Genomic DNA, 23,901 nt, shown 5'->3' on the forward strand with positions numbered 1-23,901 from the left:
GGTAGTGGGATGGGTGATAGGGGCTAGAAAGAAAGGAGGGAATGGGAAACTTGAGACTCTTTTGGTGCTGATAGGACCAGGGCTGTAGGTGCAAAATGTTTTCCTTTATTTATGATACTTTCTGTGCAAGGAAAACTCAGGAAATCACTGAGATCTTAATTTTATGGAGACCATGAGCTTACAACTCGTTTTGTAAAGAGGCCAGAATTGGGTGGCAGGTGGGTTTGCGCGCAGCCAGGGTTGCACCACTGCAGTTTTCTGTCTGTCCTACTGTCTGCAGCAGCCCAGTGGTGTCAGCTGAAAATGGGCTGCTGCAGCATGCTGTGACCAGCCATTGCATGGCTTTTCCCATGTCTGAGTTGCAGGTGGAGAGCTGGGACAAAAAGAAGGAGAGCTAGAATGTGAGTCTCTCACAAGACAGATAAGTGATGCAGCTTGACATTGTTTCAGGGTACCCTCGGCCTTGCAATGAACTAAATACTGCCCCATGACACAGAGGTGACTGTTGTGCCTCAGCAACCTTCTGCTCTCCTGTTCTCTCTGTCCCACTCCAACAGTCCCTGCCAAAAACCATAAGGCTGTGGGTGCTCTTTCCTCTGAAACAGAACCTGCAAGCCCATCAAGAGCTGAGCTCTGGTCACTTCTGGTATTATTGGTATGGCTGTGCTTTGTGGTCTGGATATGATCTGGAGGCCACATGTGGTAAAAGTCCTACTGTTAACTGTAGATGCTGAATGAGTTTTGTGCTGGTTCCTTTCCATACCCTTTGGAATAATTTCAGGTTTAATAAGTGTTTCCTTGCCTCAATGAGAAAGCTTAAAGTTTTTACTCCATCCTATTTTAAGAGTAATATTGGCCTGATTTTCCTATGTGTTTGTTAATTTGTTTGCCTTTGGAAGGATTGCAGAAATCCCTGTGTTTGTATATGCAAGATCTGCATGTTCCTATTAGGGCTCAGTAGTCACTGTTACTCATTAGAAGAGATACTGCCTCATCCACCAATTGTAAAGTATGCATGGAAGGAAGGATTGAGGAGGAAATCTAAAACACACTGGTCCTAAATCATAATAATTAGGTCCCTGACTACACAAATGAATCTAGAGACAGCTTGCTGAATTTACACCAATCTCCATTAAAGTCAGAGCGGTTCCAGGCAGGAGGCTGCTTGCAAAGGTATTTCCAGGAATATATAATGTGACTTGTGACTATAGCTGATTCATTTCCTTTTTTCAAAAATAGTTGAATGCTCCATTTTAAAAATAAATCTGTTAAGCTATTTGCATTCCTGACTCTGTAAACAGTGCCCACAACAAATGTGCTAATAGCTTGGATAGCTGAACTGGAAAATGGGGAGTAAGGAGCCATAGCAGTATCTGCAAATTCAGAGTCTGGACCATAAGTGCAAGTCAAAAATCAGTGGTTGTAATGAATTACTCTCACCCTTTTAAAGAACGTGCAGACTGTGAGAAAAGCCTTCACACTAGATGTGTCAGGTTTAATACGTTTTTAGTGTATGTGCATGCATACGTGCTGGTTTCTGGCTGCTTGCAGAATATAACCATCTATGAGAAAGACATGTGACAGAGCGGGAAAGGTAGTGAAAGTAAGAGAGTTTTGACGCTGTGAAAAAGGGGCATCAAAGTAATTGAAAAAGAGTAAAATGTTCAGGGAAGCTTTGGCAGCTGAGTGTTTGCCCAAGTCTGCTAGACTTGTATTGCAAATGATTACAGTGCAGTAACTAGACCAAATGCTTGACGAACCAAGAACCAATCCTGTATGGCTCAAGGTAAATGATAATGTTTTGATTGATTTGAGGAGAAGCAGTAGTGAGTCCCAGACACTTGTCTCTTTTATTGACTTGAGCATTAATTAATTGATGAGTAGGTTTCACATTTCCACATGGTGTTGCAAAATTATGGAGTTGAATTAATTATTTGGTAATCAGTGAATCCCATTAGGTGAAACAATATGGACTTGTTCAGGAGCTTAAACATCATTCAGCGTTAGTGTAGCAGTTGTATACTCATTACAATGATGATGCTTTTATTAAATATACCTTCCATTAGTTCTGGTTCATTTTAATCTTCCTGCAAAAAACATTGAGTTGAGCGCTGTGACAAGAGCAGAACAAGGACTAAGAGCAACGCAGCCCAAGGGCTGGGCTGCCGTGGGGGGTGGGGTGGGGGATCCCACTTACCACCCCCACTGTGATACAGCGCTGCTCCTAGGGGTGCAGGCAGTGGGGTGAAACCTGGCTTTTGGTGGGATGCCTTCAGTGGGGTGGGGAAGGCATGGGCAGGCGCAGCTTGAAGCCCCGATGCTGCTGCGTGGTGGCGGCTGCACAGGGGCTTCGGCTCTCCTTGGAGAGGTCGCCTTTTAAAAACTGTTTCTGCTGTGCTGATGTGGCTACTCCTGCCTGTGTTTAAATCAAAGCTCTGGTTATTAATCGGAGAATTAGAATACCTCACAAAGGCGATGATGCTCATTCTGTGGAGGAGGTGATTTTCGGGGAGGCAGTAATGGATACAGAGCCTTTCCCCTTTCCAATCCCTGCAAGGGCAGCCGTGACTGAAGATCCTTACTGTATGTTATTTTGTCTGTCGTCAATGTGAAATGAGTAACTAGACTGGACAGGTTCCATATTACATAAAATAATATTACAGCTAGCGTCTTTGGGGGCTCTGCACTCTGGCTGAAGATCTCAGAAAAGACTATGGGGGAAATGAGAACTCTTAATTAAAACGCAGGCCTATGCTAGAAATCGTTTCAGGTGGCGATGTTTTCAAACGCCCAGCTTAGGAAGCTGCACTCAATATTCACAGACTGTGAACCTGAATTCCTTAATACAGTTTCTTCTGGGCTCTCAGAAATGATGCAAATGATGCATTCCTGATTAATAGCACTCTCAAAAACTTTAATCTGAATTTCTTTTACCCACTAGAGTTGCACAGTGACAGTCTGAACTTCTTCATGGTGACCTGCTGTAGCTCCTGCTAGAAATGTAGCCTGCTAATTCTGGAACTATTAACCCATCTGAGCATAATATTAATGAAATCATTCTCTGTTCATTTCAGTTCTGCTGCTGAAATGCATAGACGAAGAGTTTCTCCACATACTTCATGTGCACTTGTCCTAGGAGATTGTGTGAGTACTGTGTACTTCAAATTCATTTGCTGTTTTGGTTTCTCTAGCAACTAGAAGGTGCCTTTGATCTCTCCACCATCTTTTTGTTTTTGCATTTTGATGATTTTATCATGAATTCATGTTTAATTCATGTTGAAGTGATGCAGTAAGTGGTAACACTCAAAGAAAAGATACTTTTTTGCAAAATCAAACCGTACTCATTTGAACTCTGTATGAACTACTCTGTTCCTTTGAAGAAGAAAATATTAATGAGGACAAATATTAAGAAAAAGATACTTATACTAAGTCACATTTATTATCTCATCTGAGGATACAGTGGAGGTAGATCTAACAGATGAAAAACGAGTGTGTTTTGAGTAAACTTTATTTGAAATACATCAACAAGTGACTAATTGTTTTGTGTTAGGTTTTTGATTTTGTCATTTTTTTCTCTGTTTCTTTGTTACATATTCATTGATATCCATGAATTTTATGGATAATACCACATGCATAATTAATATGACACATGCACAAATGTAAAATATGTTCAGTAGGATCATGTTTTTCTTCTGGAAAACTAAAGGGAAAGCAAGCTTCATGAAGCTTGTACTTTTTACAGGGAGTTTTCCTCATTTTAATAAGAGGCTTCTTGTGCCAATGTTTTTGCTTGTTTGCTTTGGTTTGTTTTTTTTTACGATGAATCAGATTGCGATTGATACAAAGGAAGTGTATGTACTTCTGTTAGCGGAAAACACAATGTCTTGATGTCAGAGGTGCTACGAGCTCTGAGACGGTGAGATGCATGCAGCCTCCTTTGGGATGGGCTGTGCACATCCCAGGGCTGATAAAACTGGGTAAATGTCACAGTATGACACTTAGTATGGCCTAGGAGCCTGGGCGATACCTACATACGTGCATTTTAAAGGATTACAGTTGCTGTGCAGAGCAACTAAACTTATTTCTACAGCTACTGAACTACCTGCAGCTGTCTAGGTTTGCCCCGCGTTAATATTTGAACATTGTTTTGTAGCAATGGAACATCTTGCGTATTTGAGTTTTGAAATAGTAGGAGAGGGTTGTCAGCATTTGTGATGAGGCCCAGAATGTTCTCCCAGAGTACAAAAAAAAGATAAATCTTAAACAGCTTCCTTATTTTTTTAACGGTTTTAACATTCACTTCAAAGTACAATATAAAGAATTCTGTTACTCCTGAGGTAGCCCCGTCACGTAAGAGCGTGTGTTCGCTGCTCAGTGTGTCAGTGCACTCCTTCTGCTCACAAGGTCAGAGCCAATGAGGTGCAACAGGACAGTCTGAGTGACAAATGGGATGATTTAAAATGTTTTATGCTGTGGTTATATTTTAAGGCAAATGAAAAGCAGACTATCAAAGAGCAATTACAACTTAAGAGAAGAAAATAATTGTGAGTATGTAATAGATAAATTGGATTATATTTTAAAGTATGTAAATTTGAATGAACTTGAAGTTAAATCAACAGCATTGATAGGAGAGCATTTCAAGTCAGTTACATGCAAGAATTTATTCTTTTGAACAGAAAGGAGCTTATTTGAGGATTTCGGGTAATTGATTTTGTCTGGGATTTCAATAGATATTGAAATTGTAGTTTGCTGTATACTGGACTATTTCCTGGTTTCTTTAGCATTGTGAAGTTGCCTCTAAACAGACAGCTTAGGAAACATCGTAATTGTCATTCATAATGATGGCAGGCATTTGAATCCGTATGATACTTCTGAAATGAGCTGATATCATGGAACAATGAAGGTGACTAATGAAAAAAGGAAAGCCACGTGAGGCACAAAGTAAACTCTAGTGTTTGGGCTTTCACAAAGAGCCCTTCATTGGACTGATCAAAAGAGGGGAAGTGTTTTTGATTGTGAATATAAGACATAGAATAAAGGTAAGCAAACTAGTTTTCAATTCTCCTGGATGTAATAAAACAAAAATAACAATCCCAAATTTGTCAGTGTTTATAAAGTTACTTTCTGGTCAGATTATTTCCTGGCCAAGGCATATCAATTGTATTGCTATTTCCTCCCCTTTTTTTGTGGGTTAGAAATCACGTAAAAATGTGTCTCCCATTACATGGAATCAGCTCTGATGGACAACTGCGGCATTCTGCGTGAAAGAGATGGGAAGAAAGTGGAAATGGGGAAAAATAAAAACAGGTGGCAAGGGGCCCAGGAACAATAAAAGTCTGAATGAGAACACCTTTATCACTTCTGCAACAGCAGTTTAAAGGCCCAAGGAGAGAAATAGATTTTGTAAATCAGACTAAATATTTTTTACAGGGTGCAGCGTGCAGTTTAAGAACCCAGTTGGGAAAAATAGCTTTTGCAAATCAGGAAAGAAAATATATTCTACTGGCTACTGTTTAGGAGCAGGGGGAGATAGGATAAGGAAATACCTTTTACATGGCAATGAACAAGCATATGTATATATTTTGTGTGTCCATAAAAATGCTATATAAAGGAAGCCTTTTGCACTGCATAGCCATGTTTACTGGTTCCTATAAAACCTGCAAACCTCATTGTGTATTTTTAAGCATCATTTATTGACATGCATTTTTATTTTAAATAACCATTTGCACAAATAAAAACATCTCCATAGTAGAGCATTACTAGTAGAGCATTACCTTAGTAGAGCATAACCTACCATTAGTTGACTTTGAACAAACCTTTTGAAATAACAGAAAATGAGCAAACGTATTGGATGACAGCTCTTGTTTTGAAATTAGAAACAGATGGATTAAGCAAGAAATTATTACTGGTGACCCTCCCAAAGATGAATATGTATCTTATCAAGGTAATGATGTGAAAAGGACATGTTACTAATGAGTAGGCTTCAAATAGCTGAGGTAGGACTCATCAATACCCAGTAGACTTCCTGCACAATTACAGGGCCACCTGGAGAGGCACGGTGCCTGACACCACCTGCCCAAAGAAGGTCCAACACCGAAAACCAAGGGATGACATTGACAGTGGAAATGTGGCTTAGGCGAATAGGGATTTTTTTGATTACTAGTAGAAGATTGAGGAAGATTTGTTAGTACTGTGGAAGAGTACTGAAATTGCAAGGAGCCATTTAAAAATCTGTGGTGGTTTTTGTTTTGTTTTTGTTTTTCCTGTCTGATCCGTCTTTCTTCAAGATGGACAGGAACTGTACACAGATTGAGAACAAAATAGACTGGCAGAGAACATACTGAATGTCTGCCCACTCATTTTTTATGTCAATAAGAAATTGACTAGAAAAGATTAGAACACTGAAACATTTTTCATCTCATCAAAAAAAATTGACAAAATATTCCTTTTAGTGTTTTGGCAAAATTGCACTTTGAGATTTTTCTCTAAATTAGTCTGCCTTGGAACAGACTCTCTTGTGATTACTTGAAAACTGGGGCAATTTTTAAAAGAGGGGTATTGTCTTATTTCTGCTCTCTGCAACTTAAATGCTAAAAGAACCATCACCATAACAAATAAAATGATGCATTACCACTGTCAAAGAAAAATGTTACATTGGCCAAGATATTTCCTCCTTCTTTGGGACACGTTATTGTTATTGATGGGAGCTTTGGGTGTCTGTTGCCAGAGAGTGTACTGGGAAGGCATGTGTATTCCTCCTCCTTGCAATAGGACATCTTTTTTGCTTTGACATCTGTTATCCTGAGTTCTGTACATTTTTCTTTTGATCAGACCACTTCTGTCATACTGGTATTTCCAGGCTGATTGGTGTGACTGCTTTAAAGGAGAGTTTACTCTAAACAGTTTTTTTTTTTTCAGAAAACTTGTGGCTGCTGCTGTTTAGCTTCCTAAAGAAGCATTTCTGCTCAAGCATAAGGGTTGTAATAGTTAAAACTGAGTGTGGACTCAGCTGGACTGTAGTTTCTTAAGTTTTGGAATGAGTTCAGTGAAGTACTATACTTTGTCCCTTAGAGAAAGGCATACTCGGTCTGACATCTCCTTTTCCAGCAAAACAGCCCAATTGTGCTGAATTTCAAAGCCACCCTCTAGTCAAAACTTAAGACAGCCAAATTGTGGTACAGTAGCCATTATCAAACTTGTGTGAGAAACTATGCATATATCATGTTTTTTCCTCCTCCTGAGGATTACTGCTTTGGAGTGTCATGAATCTGTGCAGAATCACCTTATTCAACTAGCAAAGCAGAAAGCTGACTGGATGACTCTTTGGCCAAGAAATAGACTACTGTGATTCAGTGAGAAAATAGTAATAAACATTTAGTTAATTTGCAGGCAAGGGAAAGCAACCGATCATGTATTGATTCAGATAGTCTGGGGATCATCAGAAAGGTAGTTTACTAGATGAAAGACATTTCTACTAAAAATTAAACATTTTTGTAGTGATGGAAGTAGATTCTGAACCTATTTTCAGTATGCATTTTAAAAATGCATACGTAAGCCAAATCGAAGTTTACATTTCATAAGAATCTGTACTGCTTTAGCACTTCCCAAAGGGAGTTTTCAGACCTTGATTTCGTGCTGTCCAGATATAACGTCAAAAAACAAAACAAAACAAAGAAACTGTAGTGTTTAACTTCAGAGGCAGCTCAGGGGAGATTTTCAACTAAGACCTCATTTCCAACTCAGCATCTTAAGAAGGAAGTTGTCTTAGAAGAGAAAGTTGCACCAATATAGGACACTTTTAAGATAAATGATAAGAAGTAGAAGTCAGGAACACAGGAGAACTCTAGTTGCTTCTTTGGTTAGTTTGCAGATTTCCTGGTGTTGAGTATCTTTTTTATAAAGCTGCAAAACTGCTGTTGGAAGGAACAGGCTGCACTTTTTTTTTTTTTTTCTTGGCAAAGTTAGTTTCAATTTCAGATAAGCCAGTATCCTGAAATAAAGTCTGTGTTGAAAAGATGGCTTTCCTTCAAGTTGCATCTCTTGATAAACTTTCCCTTTGGTTGTTTTGCCCCCAGCTCTGATATTTCCCATAGGGCCTAACATTTCCAAAAAAAATAACTTGGAAGTTACAATCAAGACTTACAGTGACTAATTAAGTGTAAATGCTTGAATGATAGGTATATTGTGTAAAAATAATAATAATGAGGGATTAATGTAACGAGCATATTAATGATGAGGCTGTGTTTTCTGTGCAGTTTAAGAATGCAAAATATTCAGTTATAGCAAGATGAAAAGTTCAGTTATTTACGACTTTGTTATGGGACAGTGAGCAGCCACTTCATTCTTCCTCTTCATACCTGATGGGAGCAGCTCTGGGGTCCCTGGGCTGAGGGTAGGATGTAGTAGGAGGTGTTCAAAGAAGGTACCTGGAGACCTGGGACAAAGAGGTGTTTGCGTAGCTGCTGCGGAGCTGAGTGGGAAACATGGCTGGCTGGTGGTGGGGAATTTGAGGAGTTGTGAGCCCGTGACTGCTATGGTCGACAACTCCAGAGAGGGATCACAACCAGCACACTTGCAAAGCAGGGGAGTGGAATAGGCCTGGTGTGGCCATTTAACCAGCACCGTGAATAACATGATTGATTTTCAGCTGAAGAAACAGAAATATGGATTTTTATCTTCTGCTCAAAGTAGGATAAGGAAGGGTGTGTGGCAATGTGTGCTCAGGTTTTTTCTCTGTTTCGTTTCACTAGTATGCTTAAATAGGGCTATGTACTGCCCCCAGAGCCCTGCTGCAAACTATCATATTAGCATAGAAGTTAGCTAATCAAAGGACATCATCCCTGTTCTTTTTGAGCTGTGGGAAATCATTATTTCATTTGAACTGTCTTACTGAGCACTTAAACAGTACTACATCCTGTAGAACAGGTTTTGTTTTTTCTTGGGTTTGATTTTGAGGTACAAAAGGTGTAAAAATATATATATATATGTATACACACTAATAATAATAATAATTTCAGACCTAGTGGTTTATTGCACTCTGGTAGTGTCAGTAAAAAAAATTTCACTGGTGGGTGTTTGGATTTTCCTCTACTAGGCCCCCAAAGATAGTAGCCAGTGTGGCAGCTGATAACTTACGCTTTACTGTGATAGTGGAGGACAAGGTATACTGAGAGGCAAGTTATTCTTCAGCAGAGACAGACATGAATTGGTTTGCCTCTCCTTTTGTCCAGTATTGGTCAGAGAAGCTCGACTTTTACAATTTTACAACTGTAAAATTAAATAGCACAAAAGATTCCCTAACATTATTGGGTTGACTTTTTATTACTGTTGAAAATGTTATCAAAAGGCAGAGAATATTCATTATTCTAACTTGGAAAGGCTGCGTCATCTAAAATACATAAAAATGTGCAAACAAACATACCTTTTCCCATAACAAAACTATTACTGGAATAAAGGTATTCATGCTTTAATAAGGCTTACAGAAGTAAAGTGCAGCAATAACATACTAGTACCTTTGAACGATGTAGTGAAGCAGGTTTTACAGGCAGAAGCTTATATCCCAAGAACATACTGTATGAACAGAGAGTCCCTACTGCAGTGGCTTACTAGCTTGGTTGAAGAGCCAGGCTCACATAACTCATTTTTTTCTAGTTCCAGCATTACGATAGGCAGACCTAGCTTGGGTTAAAAATATGTGCGTCTCAGATTAACTTCTGTGTTTCTTAGGCATCTTTTACATATATTTCAAGGAGCGCTTTAATTTTAATCTTTTTATTGGAGCTTAAAGTTGTACACCAGGTTATATTGAAACAATTCATTGTATAAATCTTACATTATTAAAGTCGGTACTTGATGAAAAAAAGTGAAACTCATAGCAGGCATCGGTTGACTTATCACTTGCTGCAGTACAAGTACCTTTTTCAGAATTAGGTAGAAAAAGAAAGGTACATTTCATTTATTTTCTTGCAGTGCTTGTGGCTAGTTGCCAGTTTGTCAATGAGGTGCTCCAAAAAGGACATTCAATCATGACAAGAACTGTCAGGACAGCTGTGTTTTTCCATCAAAATAGCATGAAACAATAAATTTCATGTGGTTTTGAGGCAAAACTATTTAGGGTCTTGCTTGCTTGAAACGGTGCCCAGGTTTGTTTTCAAAGTTCTGGAAACTTTTTGACTGATATTTAGGTAAATATTTTGCTGGAATCATGAAGTCTGGCTATCTTTGTATGGTTCAGATAGTAGTTACTGAGATTTGGTCCAAACTATTTTCACATACTGCCCAGTGCATGTCTTACATGCCTTTTGTCATGATGATTTATAACATCAGGAGCTAGGAAGAAGGCTATAGGCTATTTGTTTTACAGCTGTTTAAGCCTTTTTTTCCTTCTATTCAACATAGAAATGGAACTTAAGGCATGTTTTCTCTGAAGAGTTAGATAAATATCACTCCATTCAGTATACGGTAGCTCTCACTGAAGGTACAATGACTTTTCACAGAAGCTATGATATGTTGTGTGATGCTCTTGCCTAGTTTATTGGGAGATTGCAGTGCTTTGGCCTATGGTTAGGAAAAGATACCAGCCTCAAAGTTATGTAATCCAATCAGCTCTAGTCTGTGGTGAGTCAAGAATCCTTCACATTTGACAGCAAAGTGCACAGCTCATTATCATAATATAAATGGAAGCAGCAGTTACAATTGAGGAATTCTGTAGAAAAGCTGGACAGTGTTTTCATTTCTCTTTTTATGTCAGGGTCCAGCAGGGTTCAAAGAGATATATGGAACCTTTATCCTTCATGTGTTAAAATTTTCTCCTCTTCTTCTGCACGTTGTCAGCAAAGTGGCTTATGTAAAAGTTGCAATATATTCAGGTGCTGCTATGTTCTGAGAATAGGGCAGCTTCAGAGAGAATATTGAAAAGGCTCGTCTTCTGATACTGTCAGTCATGAAACCCACCGTTTTGTAAGCTGGTCACATATCAGTGGTGATGCGTACTAATCCACTTTCTGCCTCTAGCATCACCTATTTTATTTTCTATCCCAGTTTCCTACCTTTTTTGGCAAAACCACAGGGGAAGTATATTTCAGTGACAGTATATGGTAATTTTGTTCTATGCACTCCAGCTCATTACACAATCCTTGTCTTTCTAAAATAGGGAAAGGATTTACGTCTCCCAGTATCATTTCTGCCACACACTGATTCAGTGAAAGAGCTTTGGGGTGGTTGGGAGTAAATTTAATTTTCCCTGCTGTTTCATGAAGTGTGAATCACTTTCTAGCAGATGATGTCACTGACAATTTACAAGTTTTTCTTTCTGTACTCCTGGGTAGGAGGGACCATAACGGCTCTTTTTGTCATGCTAGTGTGGTTAGGTGTAGAGGGCTAAACAATACAGGGGACAATGTTCAAGCTTTGTTTTTTTTCCCAGTAGAGAGAGCGAAGTTGGGGCAGGAAGTGACATGTTCAGTCTCTAGCTGGTGGAGGATTTTTCCCAGGTTTGGCTCTCGGATATTGTGGAGACTTGTTTTCTGTGGGGTCTAGGACTGTAGTTCTAACAGTGCAGAATTTTGTGTGTGTTTTGCTTTTTTTATTTTCGAAACAGAAGTAGAATTATACACTGTGAAGCTCATGTCCAAAGAAGAGAACTTTCTCTTCTGTTTAATAAAGAAGTGTTTTATGCTGTTAAGAACAGTTTATGCACACAGATTCAGAACTGTGGGTTCCTGCAAACTGTTCTTGACTCCTTGCTCTTGATGTTTCATTGCATGAAGAGGATGCATCTTACTCTTTCTACTTTCCCTAGCTTCCCTAACTTCTCCAGTAGGCGAGAAATAGTTGATGAATAATGCCTGTCCTTCGCTTACATGTTTCCACACATTGTTGTGGAAAAAATAGTTGGTTTTCAAATCAGTTTTGTATGAGGAAGGTAATTTGTAAGTAAATATGAAACCAAGTATGCAATCCTAAAAATATTAATGCATAACACCTGTATGCTCTCTTAGATGCTCTAAGTGCCTTATTAACACCAGAAACGGAACCACAGAGCATTCTGTGAATTTAATATTATCTCCATTTTATAGGTGAGGATACTGAAGCACAGTCTCCTGGAGAGCAAAATGTCATCACAAACATGATTTTTCCAACCAAGGACCCCTTAGTTTAGGGGTCTTCAAACAACACTTTGTGCACTGTAGCAGGAGGGACAAGCAACAAAACTGGGGAGTGGGACAGAAATTTGGCATGTATGGAAAGTTAGAAATCCAAAAGGAGCATGTCAAGTTAGAGGGAAGGATATTTAGCAGTTAGGGCAGAGAGATTAGAGATCATTCACAGATTATCTGTGTTTATTAGCCTTCAGAGGTAGATGATAATCCTTTCTGTAATTTGGATGTTGTTGCATAAAATCTCTCTTCTTTGCATAAATTCCATACACATGTCCTTCCTCAGACACATCTGGTGTTTTGTTGTTAACTTTGGAGTCTAGTGCCAATCTGCTCTTTGTACATCCCTCATTTGGAGATTCAGGGTGGAGGTAGATGAAAGTTACAGATTGGAAGGGGGGAGGGAATTATTAGTCCTTAAGAACCTGAAACAGCAGCAGGTCCCAACTGATCTTTTTTTCCAAAGGCTTCAGTTTTGAGAACTGTATTTATATACTATCCAATTTTGGAGAGTTGGCTGTTAAAGACAAATGGAAGCTGCTACTGTATGCATGAAAATGTAGTTAAAACTGCGTGGTCTCCATTCAGCCAGCAGAGTATCTGAAAGGATTAAACAGAATTATTGCAAAATGTTCCTGTTAGGCAAAAAATTAAGATGCAAGTATGATTTTGTTTCATATAAATTTCAAAATTACATTTGCTTGGCAGAGATATCTTTATAAGCATATGCAGTTCAACTCAGTTTATTTTTCCTAACTAGCTTCTTTTCATGTTTGAGGGCATGCATGTCTTGTAAATGTGCTTGCTTATTTCCATGATGATGCCAAACCTTAAAAAGGTCAAGGTAACTTTGTGTAAGTGAATGCATCTTCTAATACCTGGCACTTCTATAAATGCCTTTTAGGCAAGGATCTAGCACGTTACAGAAATTGTGCTTGAAGGATCTCATATCTGTGAGATAAGGAAATATTTTATAGGTGAGAGGCAAATGTTGATTCAGTAGGTTAGTTAGTTAAGCAAAAGCTTAGTTTTTATTTGGGTGTAATCCCGTTACAGGCAGTAAAATACTTCAGTCCCACAAATTACAAACCCTCCTCCTCAACCACATCCAGTGCAGGTATTCTTTAAAGACCTAGTTGAGGAGTCCTGCCTTTTTGTATTCTGCCTCTCAAGTAATTAAGGTCATCACCAAGGAAGCTGTCTCTTTGTGTTAACGAACAATAACTTTAGTACTGTTGTCAGCAAAATGAATATACTCTGCAGTGCGTGTGCGGGGCGGGGGGGGGGGGGGGGAATGCTGCATAATTGCAGTGACACACTATACCCAGTTACATTGTGCAAGTCAACATGCTGATTGGGCACAGGTATATGCATTTCTAAAGGTGGTTTGTTCACACGGTGCTATTTCCATGCACCTCAGATTCCTTCTATTCAAAGGCACTTCCTGATTACAGATGTTCATCTTTTACACTTTTGTGCGCATATTTGACCCACAAGCAGTGAGAGAAAGTTCACTGACTATTAATATTCAGTGTACAATGCTGACACAGACAGTCATGAAAGATCTGAGCTGGTAGCTTTCTTACAGCTATGTGTTGGCTTGTGCTAATTTTTAAGCCATATTTGAAAGAAATCTTAGTTCACCATATCTAGCATTTAGCTATGGTTTAGGCTGCAGCAAGTATCAGGATTTGTTCCAGCTCTAGCTATGTTCTGGGGGTGACTATTTCAGAAAATCTGGCCCAATGGCTCCTATGATCATAAATTATATGCTTAGTTGCATGACCAGATCACCCACCATAAGACTGTAATGCATGAAGTTTTGAGTTTTTCATTTGTTTTTCTCTTTTTGCCATGCTATTGTATTTTTAAAGCATAAAGTAGCAACTTCAGATTGTCAAAATCTGGTATAATTACAGAGGCTTGAAAGAACATTCCTGGCTTTTAATAAGCAGTGAATCATGTTACCTGCAACATTTGGCTAGATGATGAGGCTTTTTTTTCCCCCTAGCATGCAGAATAAACATTTTTGCAGTTTGTGTGTTTTTATTTCCAGTGTTATGCAGAAAGCATGAAGTGTTGGGTCAGATTTTTACAGACATGATATTTATAGAAAGTCTCTTTTATATCTTACTGCAGTACTATATGTTACCCTTAAATTGGTTCCTGATCCAAAGGGAATAGCACAACACTTTAATTACAGGGCATGAAAGCAATGTTACTGCTCTTCCTACGTGTTTCATTACATCTTCAGAACAAACTAAGCCATCACCTGCTTCCCTGCAGGCATCTAGGTGTACAAAGTTGAAACAAAGAGGCCCAGATTAGAGTAAGTCAAGAGCTGCAGTTTACATTTTTTTCCTCAGAAGTGAATTTTGTTTCCATACAATTTTATCCAAATTTTGCAACTTGCTATAATGAGAAACTGTTCCAGCTATTGAAATAGCCCTCTTGTGCATGTGCATTATGATTCAGTCTTTAATCACACTTCCCCAAGGACCTTTTCTTTTTTGATATATAAGGTGGACCATGCTTGATTATTTACTGGTAAGTACATATACTGTGAAGAAAGACTGTTAACAGTTCCATGGCTTTCTTTGTGATGCTCCTCAGTGCAACGTCTAATGCCTCACCGATGCTAATTTTAGCTTCACATTAGCCTACGGGGTTAAAGTTATGGCAGTGTTTCCGTTTTACAGATTGGGAATTTAGATGAGAGATTAAGGCCAGAAATACCAACTAGTTTTTGTCAGCTTGTTCAACCAATATGGGCTTTTTTTTTTTTTTTTTCGGTGAAACACAGCTTTCATTGGCTTCCATTGTGTCTGTGGGTGCTCAGCTTTTGTGCAGATTAGATCCAAAGATTTTAAGATGACCACTTTGAAAATGGGTGTACAGTTAAGTAAAGTTTCTTAAAGTTCTTGATGTACATAATTCCCACTGCAGCCAAAGGTGTTTCTGTTCTTAACAGATCTCCATGATCTCTTGCAAAAGATTGATTTTAACTAATTTGCTTAATCTCAGAATCTCAGTAGAAATGCTATGGCAGAAGCAAGGATAGAATCTGATTCCTTAGGGAAACATTTACTTCTTTTACAAATGATTAATCTCCTTTTAACTCCTCCAATCTTATGCTTCATTCATCCCTGCGTGGTGGGGATGTTATAGGAAGATGCATCTTCAACCACCTGGGTTTTTTTTGTTTGCTTGGTTGGTCGGGTTCTTTTAACCCATGTTTTGGGTAGTCCTCGTTGGCTCCAATCTCTTTTTCAGCTATGTGCCATAGGCATGCTGTGAGACTGCAGGCCTCCAAGTGCTGCCTTTCCTATGTTTTCTGATGAGAACCACCTGTGTGTGTCTGGGGGCAGAAATGGATCCTAGGTTTGACCAGCTGTAAGGTTAAACTGTAACTGTAAACCTGGGCTTTATGGTTTTATCTGAGTATTTGCAGAGTCTTTCTGCAGATATCTTTCTTTAAAGGGACTCTCAATAAACCCAAAAATAATTACCATGTAACCTGACACAGGAGAGTGTTATGGCATTTTGACCTTATGAAGCCTCTAGAGGTATGTTTGTTGACTATCCTGGTACAACAGTGAATGACATACTTGAGGCATCGTTCAGGGCTTTCATGATCTTTCCTGAAACAGTCATGTGAGCTTTTGCTTCCATTTATTACTTTTGAAAAGCTAAAATAGCACAGTAGCCTTACATGCCTTGCATTTTTTGCACGAAGTAGATGTTATGAGACTGTGCTGAGGAAACGTGGCCACGTGTCCAGTGGGACAAAATATTCCCCCGCTGTGAAAGCTGGGCTTGCAGACATCAGCTGAGCTTTGAGGTGTTTCTAGAAGCAGACAGGCACCAATTATGGTACAATGGACTGAGCCAGAGTAAAGCAATGTTGGAAAAGACAGGAGGAAAATACTTTGTGGCTGGATAGCTACAGGAGATGAAATGATAAAATGTGAAGAAGCAGTAGGGAAGTACCTGTTAGTGCTAGAGATTGCCTCCGTGAGGGAAAGCTGACGAGACACTAGGGTGGCAGAGACAAGGTATAAAGTAGAAATTGAGAAAGACAAGAGGAAACTGGATGGACATAATAGTAGTTGGGAATTTTTTGAGGAGGAAGACTGAGACAAAAAATAAGCAACAAGTAGGTGACTATAGGGTATACATTTAACATCAGTCTAATGTAAGTTTAACATAATGAAATATATCTTGCAGGCCAGAACTCATTTTTTTGCTAGGTCTAAGTTTGCTAGGTCTCAGTTTGCAAAAGTTTTCAGGTTTTAACTTGAATCTAGAATTCATGGTGATTTTAGTAGCTATGTGTCTGGCAAAACCTTCTGTTGGAGAAAAACCTGTGTGCCTATGGTTGTTGGGCTAACTGTATTCTTTGAGGTAAAAGTACTTTTTTACCACTGCATGTGCAAATTGCTTCTTCTCTTCCCCTTATAAGGAGGAAAAAAAAGAAAAAAGAATCAGTTCAGCCATCCTGCACCTTTCTCTGACTCTTATTCATCTCAGTTTTGTCCCAATCTGAACTTAAAAGCTCTGACTCCACCAAAATGGAGGAAGAAGGCTTGTTCAGAGTCTTCATATTCCTGATCCCACCACACCAGTGAGCTCTGTGGTATATATACTCCTATAAATATTTATGTATGTGTATCTCTCTATATATGTATATGCATACACATATGTATGTGTGTGTATGTATATATTCTTTAGAAGTTCACTGCAGAGGAACCATATGAGCTTACAGTTGGTCTAGCCTCGCAATCCCTTTGACAGGAATGCTCTAGTTTACTTAAGCTGGAGACAAAATTGCCTCATATTTCAGGATACGATTTGACTAAGTACTGAACTGAATGCCTACTAAGAACAGCTATGACTAACTTTGCCATTGCTGAAATATTAAGCCAGGAGGATGCAGAGGAGATTCAACTCAAAGGGAGAAAAGGGAATATTCCTTTCATGCTCTCTGAAGCTAGACCAAGAAAAGGAACCTGTCACTTTGAACAGTGTAGGTGGGTGGTCCAGGAGAAATGCTCAGTCTCTGCTTATATTGTTGCATTTCTTTGAAGGGTACTGGTTGCTTCCATACATTTAATGTTGAGAAAGGTGGATAGTGTAAGCTGTATCCCCAGCACTCTTGCCTCATGGGGCATCTTACCTGTCTATGGCCTGTAGCTTTGTCAGGGATTCATATCTGTTCTAAGGTGGTAGTTAATAGCAGCTGGGTTAGTAAAAGCAGTCACATGACATTTGCAAGTGATAAATTTAACCATCGCAAGAACTGATGTCTGGAATGGAATTAATTATTTTCATGGTTTCAGAGAGGTTCATGTTTTCTATTTGTTACCTTGTCCATGTTACCCTTACCTGTGATTTAGAAATGTTGACTCTCTTCTTAATGAAGAACACAGTTCTGATTTTTTTTTTCTTAAAGGCAGATCACTGTAATCTCTGGACCATTACAGTAATCTGAATGTACTGTGTGTCTCTGGGTCCTGTATTGTATATATCTGCATGAGCTGTGTGCCCTCCCTTATTGACTGCTCCATGAACTAGGTATTTTTAGAGAACAACCTGCTGTTCATCCTAGGTTATTTTCAAGATTCTTTCTTTAACTCAGTCCTGTTAATTGTGTTGAGCACATTGTCTATTACTGTATATCTATAAAATGAGTTGCTTTTTTCTCATATACAAGTCTGCTTTACAAGAAAAAGGTGCAGGGGCTGGATTGGGGAGAAGGCCTGTTATTCAAAGCCTGGGAAACCTTTGAGTAAGGTCAAGCATAGTGCTAGTGCCTATAACCTGTGAGAGCATTTTCACCAATAGTTTACCCCTGCTGTCTGCAGAAGCAAATCCTATTCATTGTGATATATGAAAGCATAACCCTCTGTAGTATGGCAATCAATGGAACCATTAATATAATAGATGACTGTTCGGGCTGGTGCAGTCTGCCATTCTAACATAATTGGCATCTATGTAATAAAATACTGAACACCAAGGGAAATGTTTTAGATGTTTATGAGTCATCACATAGCTTATTATAGAAGACTGACATATGACTGTGTAAAGCAGAATAGGCTAACTAGCACTTGAGTTACCATTACAGTATTTAATATTGCTTTAAAGAAATATAAAGGTTTTAGACTTTCCTTGTGTTTAACTAATATACCATCAAAATCAGTTATTGGGGATCTGGCAGGTATAATATAACATCAGATTTGCAAGCTGGTGTTTTTACGCAAAATCCTTAAGTCATTACTCAAAATCACAGATGCAAAATATGGGGTTTAGCGTGTAGCATAGCTGACAAGAAGAACTGGCTGAACAATAGCATAATAGATTGTAAGCTCTTCTGAATGGAGCCTATCTTTTGCTATATGTCTGCATAGTGTTTAGCACAGCTGGGAGTCCTTATCTCAGCTGGAGGCCTCTGTAGATGCTACTGTAAAGGAAATAATAATATATTTGTCAGCACATGTCTTAAGCATGTTAATAAATTCCCTATTTATAAAAAGGGCCTGTTTGCTTGGCATTTGAACAGATGTGCAGCCTGTTGATCTTATCCTGCAAGTCTTGGGCTCTGTTTAGAGAATTATGGTAAAAGAAGTCCTCCAAAGCTCTGTAACATCATGACAGGGCTGTTTCCAACACTCAGCATGTTTAAAGCTTGTTGTGGTCTGACAAGGTACTGCATTCTGCAATGTAGACATTTTAACATAAGTGTTGTACTTGCTTTGTGAGATGCCTCTCAAAGGCAAAGTTAGGAATTGTGGTACACTGAAGTACCAGAACTCTCATCTTATTTCAGCTCCACTCCCTTAATATCCCAGTTTAAGTCACCTCCCATTCAACTGGTTTTGTGTGAAGCAAGCAAAAGCAAATGACTACAACACCATCTGCAAGAGAAAGTGAATGAGCACCACCCTAGCGAACAAAAAGCATGCAGTTAGCTGTGCGCCTTGTTTGTGCTGCTGAGTAAAAAAGCTTAGCACCTTCTGTCTTGCTCTGTGCCACTCCTGCCTTGCAGGACTACGCCATTTGTCTTGATTGTGTATGTAATGGTTAACACTTGATTCTATCACAGCAAATGGGGAAAAGGAAATGTTACTTTCTTTGAATGTCCTGTGAACTATGCTAGTACGTCTTCCCTCTCAGCCCACCAAAAAGATGGCACAACCACACCAAGCAAGTTAATGAGTAGAGATGAAGTACAGGCAGATGACCAGGCATTCACATGACATTAACGGCATTCTTTAAGTGCCTTCATGAGAGGTAAGTGTCTGTCTTATTCAGGTCAATGAAAATTCTCTGAAACAGTTCAAAATGTGTCTCAACTCAGACGGCTTTTCTTCTCTCTTACCTCATCAGTGATTCTTAGCTGAGGCGATTCTGCTTAGCTCTGCTGACTTCTGTGAGGAAATTTTTATTTATATCAGAGGCCCCTTCTGTCCTTTATTTAATGCTTTCATTTCTTCTTATCTCTCTTCTCTCCCTTTCCTGTTTTGATTATGCCAAGGGTCAATTTATATCATATCTTTGGGTCTTCTATTTCACTATGAAAAGTGTCTCTCCTTGGGCGGTGCTACTGTAAATCATGCTTTGTTCCATTATCCTGTAGTTGTGGTTGCGACATATTATGGTATGCTCTGAGCCTGTGTATGTGAGTGTGAGAGGTAGACAGAGGGACTGAGAAAGAGAAAGATGTGGTTTTCCCTCATTCTTATCAGAGAGTCTTTAACTTGTGAGTGTTTGGACAGTTGAGCCAGGTTTTTGAAGTGAGCGAACATAAGCAGAGTTCTTGACAATTTGGAAAAGTTTTGATTTAGGAGGTTAATATGGTTCTTGCCCTCTGAACTGTGCAGATGAAAAGTGCTATTTAAGTACTAAAGATGTAGAAGTGGAAAAAAACCCCATGATTTTAAAAAGAAAATTAGCATCTGTCCATGGGAAGTAATGATAAAGCTTGCAGATTTCAAGGACAAGATCTGCGGTACTAAGCTGCACAAGGATGTGGACGCAGGAAAGCAGATGGAAACAGATTCTTATAGAGTGCAACCGCTGTGATATTTATCAGGGCTGAGGTACAAAGAGATTCAGGAACCTGAGAAATGGAAATAATACGCTCTTCAGATAGTGGGAAAAGTGGGCCTGTTGGAATTGCTCCTGGATGATTAAAACCTCCCAAGATAGCTCCAGGCCTCTGAGAGAATTTGAGGGAACAGTGGAGAAACCTCTAGCACAGCAAGTTGAGCTAGATCTGGACCATTGCAGTACAGTCCAGGTGAACACCTTGCTGTGATGCAACCCCATCTAAATTTCACTGACCTTGGACACCTAGGCATCAGATCAAGGCTACACTGTACAGTCACATGAGGCTGCTCGGGGAAGGTTTGTAGTTCTCCATTATTCTAGAAATAGGCTAGTTTTAGCCATGGTTCATCAGTCAGGGATGTACTATGGAGCCAGTCTGATGAGATGGTACAAAGGTGCAATGGATGAGGGACCATATGCTTTGCAGGCTTATGCTAGTGTGGGGGCTAACTTCCCTTGCTTCTCCTTTTAATCTGACTGTTGGTGAATAACAAATAATGGATGTAAACATCCTGTTTAGGTTATTTGAGGAAAAAGCTTTACTTGGGGTTTATTGCTGTTGGAAACCGATCAGCAGACTTCATGGTCAACTTCCTGGTCCTGACAAATGATCAAAAGGAGACTGCTGAATAGCACCTCAATGAAAGTGTGGTAAGTGATCTCTCTTACAGTTCTGCAGTGTGGAATTGGAAGCTCAGTCCATTTAGCATTGCGTATTTTCAGATCTTGATCAAACCTCTAGGCTGTAGAAAATTCATACGGAAATATCACAGCAGAACTGCTGGGACTGCTTTATTTTCTCTAGTGTGGAAAATACTTTGAGAATAGGTAATTCATAGCAGCATACTCCTTTGGCGGGCAAATCTAAAAAGAGAAAAGCTGTGAGAAAATGAAAATAAAATATTTTGAATCTCAGAAGAAATTCAGCATGCATTTGCTCTCAAGTTCCTATGGTACACTTGGTCCATTCTTATTAACTCTGAGCCAATTCATATATGTCTAGTAGGAAAGTGGAGGGAGGACATGAAGTAGAGAGAGTGGAGGCTGCAAGGCTTGTTTTTACTCAAGCTGCTTCGTACAATGCGAATTCATCTACAAGTCAGATAGAGCCTGGACTATTATCCTTTACACTTTAGGTCTTGAGCAGGGATGAATATATGTATACTGATACCTGAATTTTGTAGTTAAAATAAAAGTATGGATGAAAATATTTTCTGTCAGTACTCTTTCCACAAAAGTTACTCTTCAGTGATATTAGAGCTGTATTATTTATTTAATGATGTTATTTTCCTGGCCGCATATGTAGTGCAGATTTTAACCGTAATAACAATGTGGTTATTAGATAATAGATACATTTACAGAATGACTGAAAATATGCTACTACCTTTTGCAGTGTACTTGCTGTAGGAAAGTGACTGGTAAAATACTTAGCCATCCAAACAAAAAGCAGAATTTTTAATAACTGATGAATTGTCATTGCTTGTCTAGTCACCATTTGTTTTTCCAGCCTAGGAGGTTGGGGAAAAGTGGTGCACTTCACCTCAGTATTTGAGGAACAAATATTTTGCAAATTACACAAATTGCCCAGCAAAAGGGAACCGGCTATAGTTTTGAAACTGTTAAAATAATCTTTGTGGACTGGTGAAAGCTTAAAAAGTTACCATTGCACATTTAATTTGTTCTTGAACTGGGTGATGCAGTACTTTTTAGCAAGAAGATTCTGAAGATTCTATATCAACTCTTTTAAGAAATTTGGTTTAAAAATAAAATACAAAAAAAAACCCAACCCACCCACCCTTTCCTCCTACTACTTTGTACAGTAGCCAGCCTGGTAAAAGGATTCAGGTTCAGACAGAGGGGTGGGTTGCTTAAATTATTTTTCATTCTAATTCTCTGGACAACCTAAAATCTGATTTTTGTCTGCCTTTTTGTTACCATGAAGAGGTTGTGAAATAAAAAATTGATGGGCTGAGACCCAGGCCTGCAACCAACAGTCTCCCATAAACAGCAAGGGCAGGGGCAGTAGCAACAAAGGACTGAACTCTCTGCAACCTTTTTCATCTCTCTACCACTATCAGTCACACCTCTGGTGCAGTGATAAAATCAGGGCTGACAGCAGCAGCAGAGTACTGAAACTGGGAGAGGGTTTCAACTATTAGGATAAGTTCATATTTGCCTTTTTGTATGTTTTCTTATGTGGATACAGACCCAGAGCCTAACTGGAGGAGCTGTCAGGGAATGTAAGTTGACTGGGTTTTCCATGGGCTTAGAGGGACTTTGCTTCTGCTTAGTGAATAGTAGCATGCCACAAAAATCATCATGCACTAAGTCATAGGCATACAAGTAGCCGGGATTTGCTCTGATTCAGTGCTTCCCTATGATGCCATAACTTTAAGGTAATGAAAAGCTGTTGACTCTGTTTTCCTCAGTGATGTTCTTTCTATGCCATAAAGGTCCTCGCTGGTGGGGGAACAGGCTTGTATTGCTTCTCTGTACCAGCAGTAAGAGACTGAGTCTTGCATGTAGTCCTTTATATTCTCCTTCCTGCCAAGTGTGGTAGGTAGTAGTTTTTTGAAAGGGGGGATTTGTTCTTTTGACTGATTCTTTCTTCAACGTGTGGCTTCTCTGCTTCTTCCTCAGCTTACTGTTAATCCTCATGTATTTTAATCTTTGCTTCCTCAGGGAAAGGATGACTTTTACCTTTTTTTCTTTTTTTCTTTCACTGCTTCTACAAATTGCTGTACCCTGGACAAAACTGATGTGCAATTTTATGTCTCACATCTCTCCTATGAAGACTCAGCAGGTATGCTTGCAAAACCCTGTCTTTTGTACAGTTGAGTTCTCCATGCATGCTACCACAGCAAGTAAGAAAGTATTGTGAGATAGTATGCAAAATGCCTTCTCTGGCTATAGAAAATTTCTGCAGATCCTACAAGCGGCTTCTTCAGTCTGCTGTGGTCACTGATCATACGCAAGAATGGTTCACAGATGCCAAAATGGGAATAAAATATCGTTTCTGGTGACTCATTTCTTAGTAACTTAGACTGTATAAGACAGTCTTCTGGAACGTAATTGTGACTTGAGCCTCAGTTAAGGAACACCTTTTAATTGGTTTCTCTGGGACTTCAAAAGTATTTTCTGAATTTAATTTTTGAATTGGGAACAAACGCTATATGATTTTGTGGACGCTTAATAGACATATTCTAGAATGTCTGCAAAAATGAATAATTCTGTAGTTTGTGCCATCCTGTAATAATTCTCCACACATTTTTATTTGTCTGTTTTCTTTTTTATTTTTCCCTCTAGTAAAAAATTTTCTCTTTGGCTGCATGTGGCTTTTCCATACAGGTGCCAAATATAAAAGTTTCAATCTCTTCTTTCCAGAGAAGAGCTGGGAGACCAGTTAAGACAGCTGGAGAAGAGAGTCACACAATACACTCAGGCAGTTTTCCACAGGCCGTCAGGAAGTGCTCTGAGAGGCACTGAAGGAACACAGATCAGTTTGAAAATCTCTGGGATATTATGTCTGGATATGGTGTCTATCTTCTTTTCCATCTTAAACAGTTGTGATTCCATTAAAAGTCAGTGCACTTCCCAGCAGAAGTGGTTGCATTTCAAAAATGAGAGAAACGAT

The 23,901-nt window shown here is 39.1% G+C and overlaps 1 long non-coding RNA gene across 1 annotated transcript in view; it reads left to right on the plus strand.

The window, feature by feature from the left end:
* Positions 1-3,074: 3,074 nt before the first annotated feature.
* Positions 3,075-23,901, plus strand: part of LOC135327724 (uncharacterized) — a 198,504-nt gene continuing 177,677 nt past the window's right edge. Inside the window, exon 1 of the long non-coding RNA XR_010388115.1 lies at positions 3,075-3,144. This is a non-coding gene — a long non-coding RNA (uncharacterized LOC135327724). The remainder of the gene's footprint in view (positions 3,145-23,901) is intronic.

The sequence above is a fragment of the Dromaius novaehollandiae genome, chromosome 3, assembly GCF_036370855.1.
Source record: "Dromaius novaehollandiae isolate bDroNov1 chromosome 3, bDroNov1.hap1, whole genome shotgun sequence".
Taxonomy (NCBI): domain Eukaryota; kingdom Metazoa; phylum Chordata; class Aves; order Casuariiformes; family Dromaiidae; genus Dromaius; species Dromaius novaehollandiae.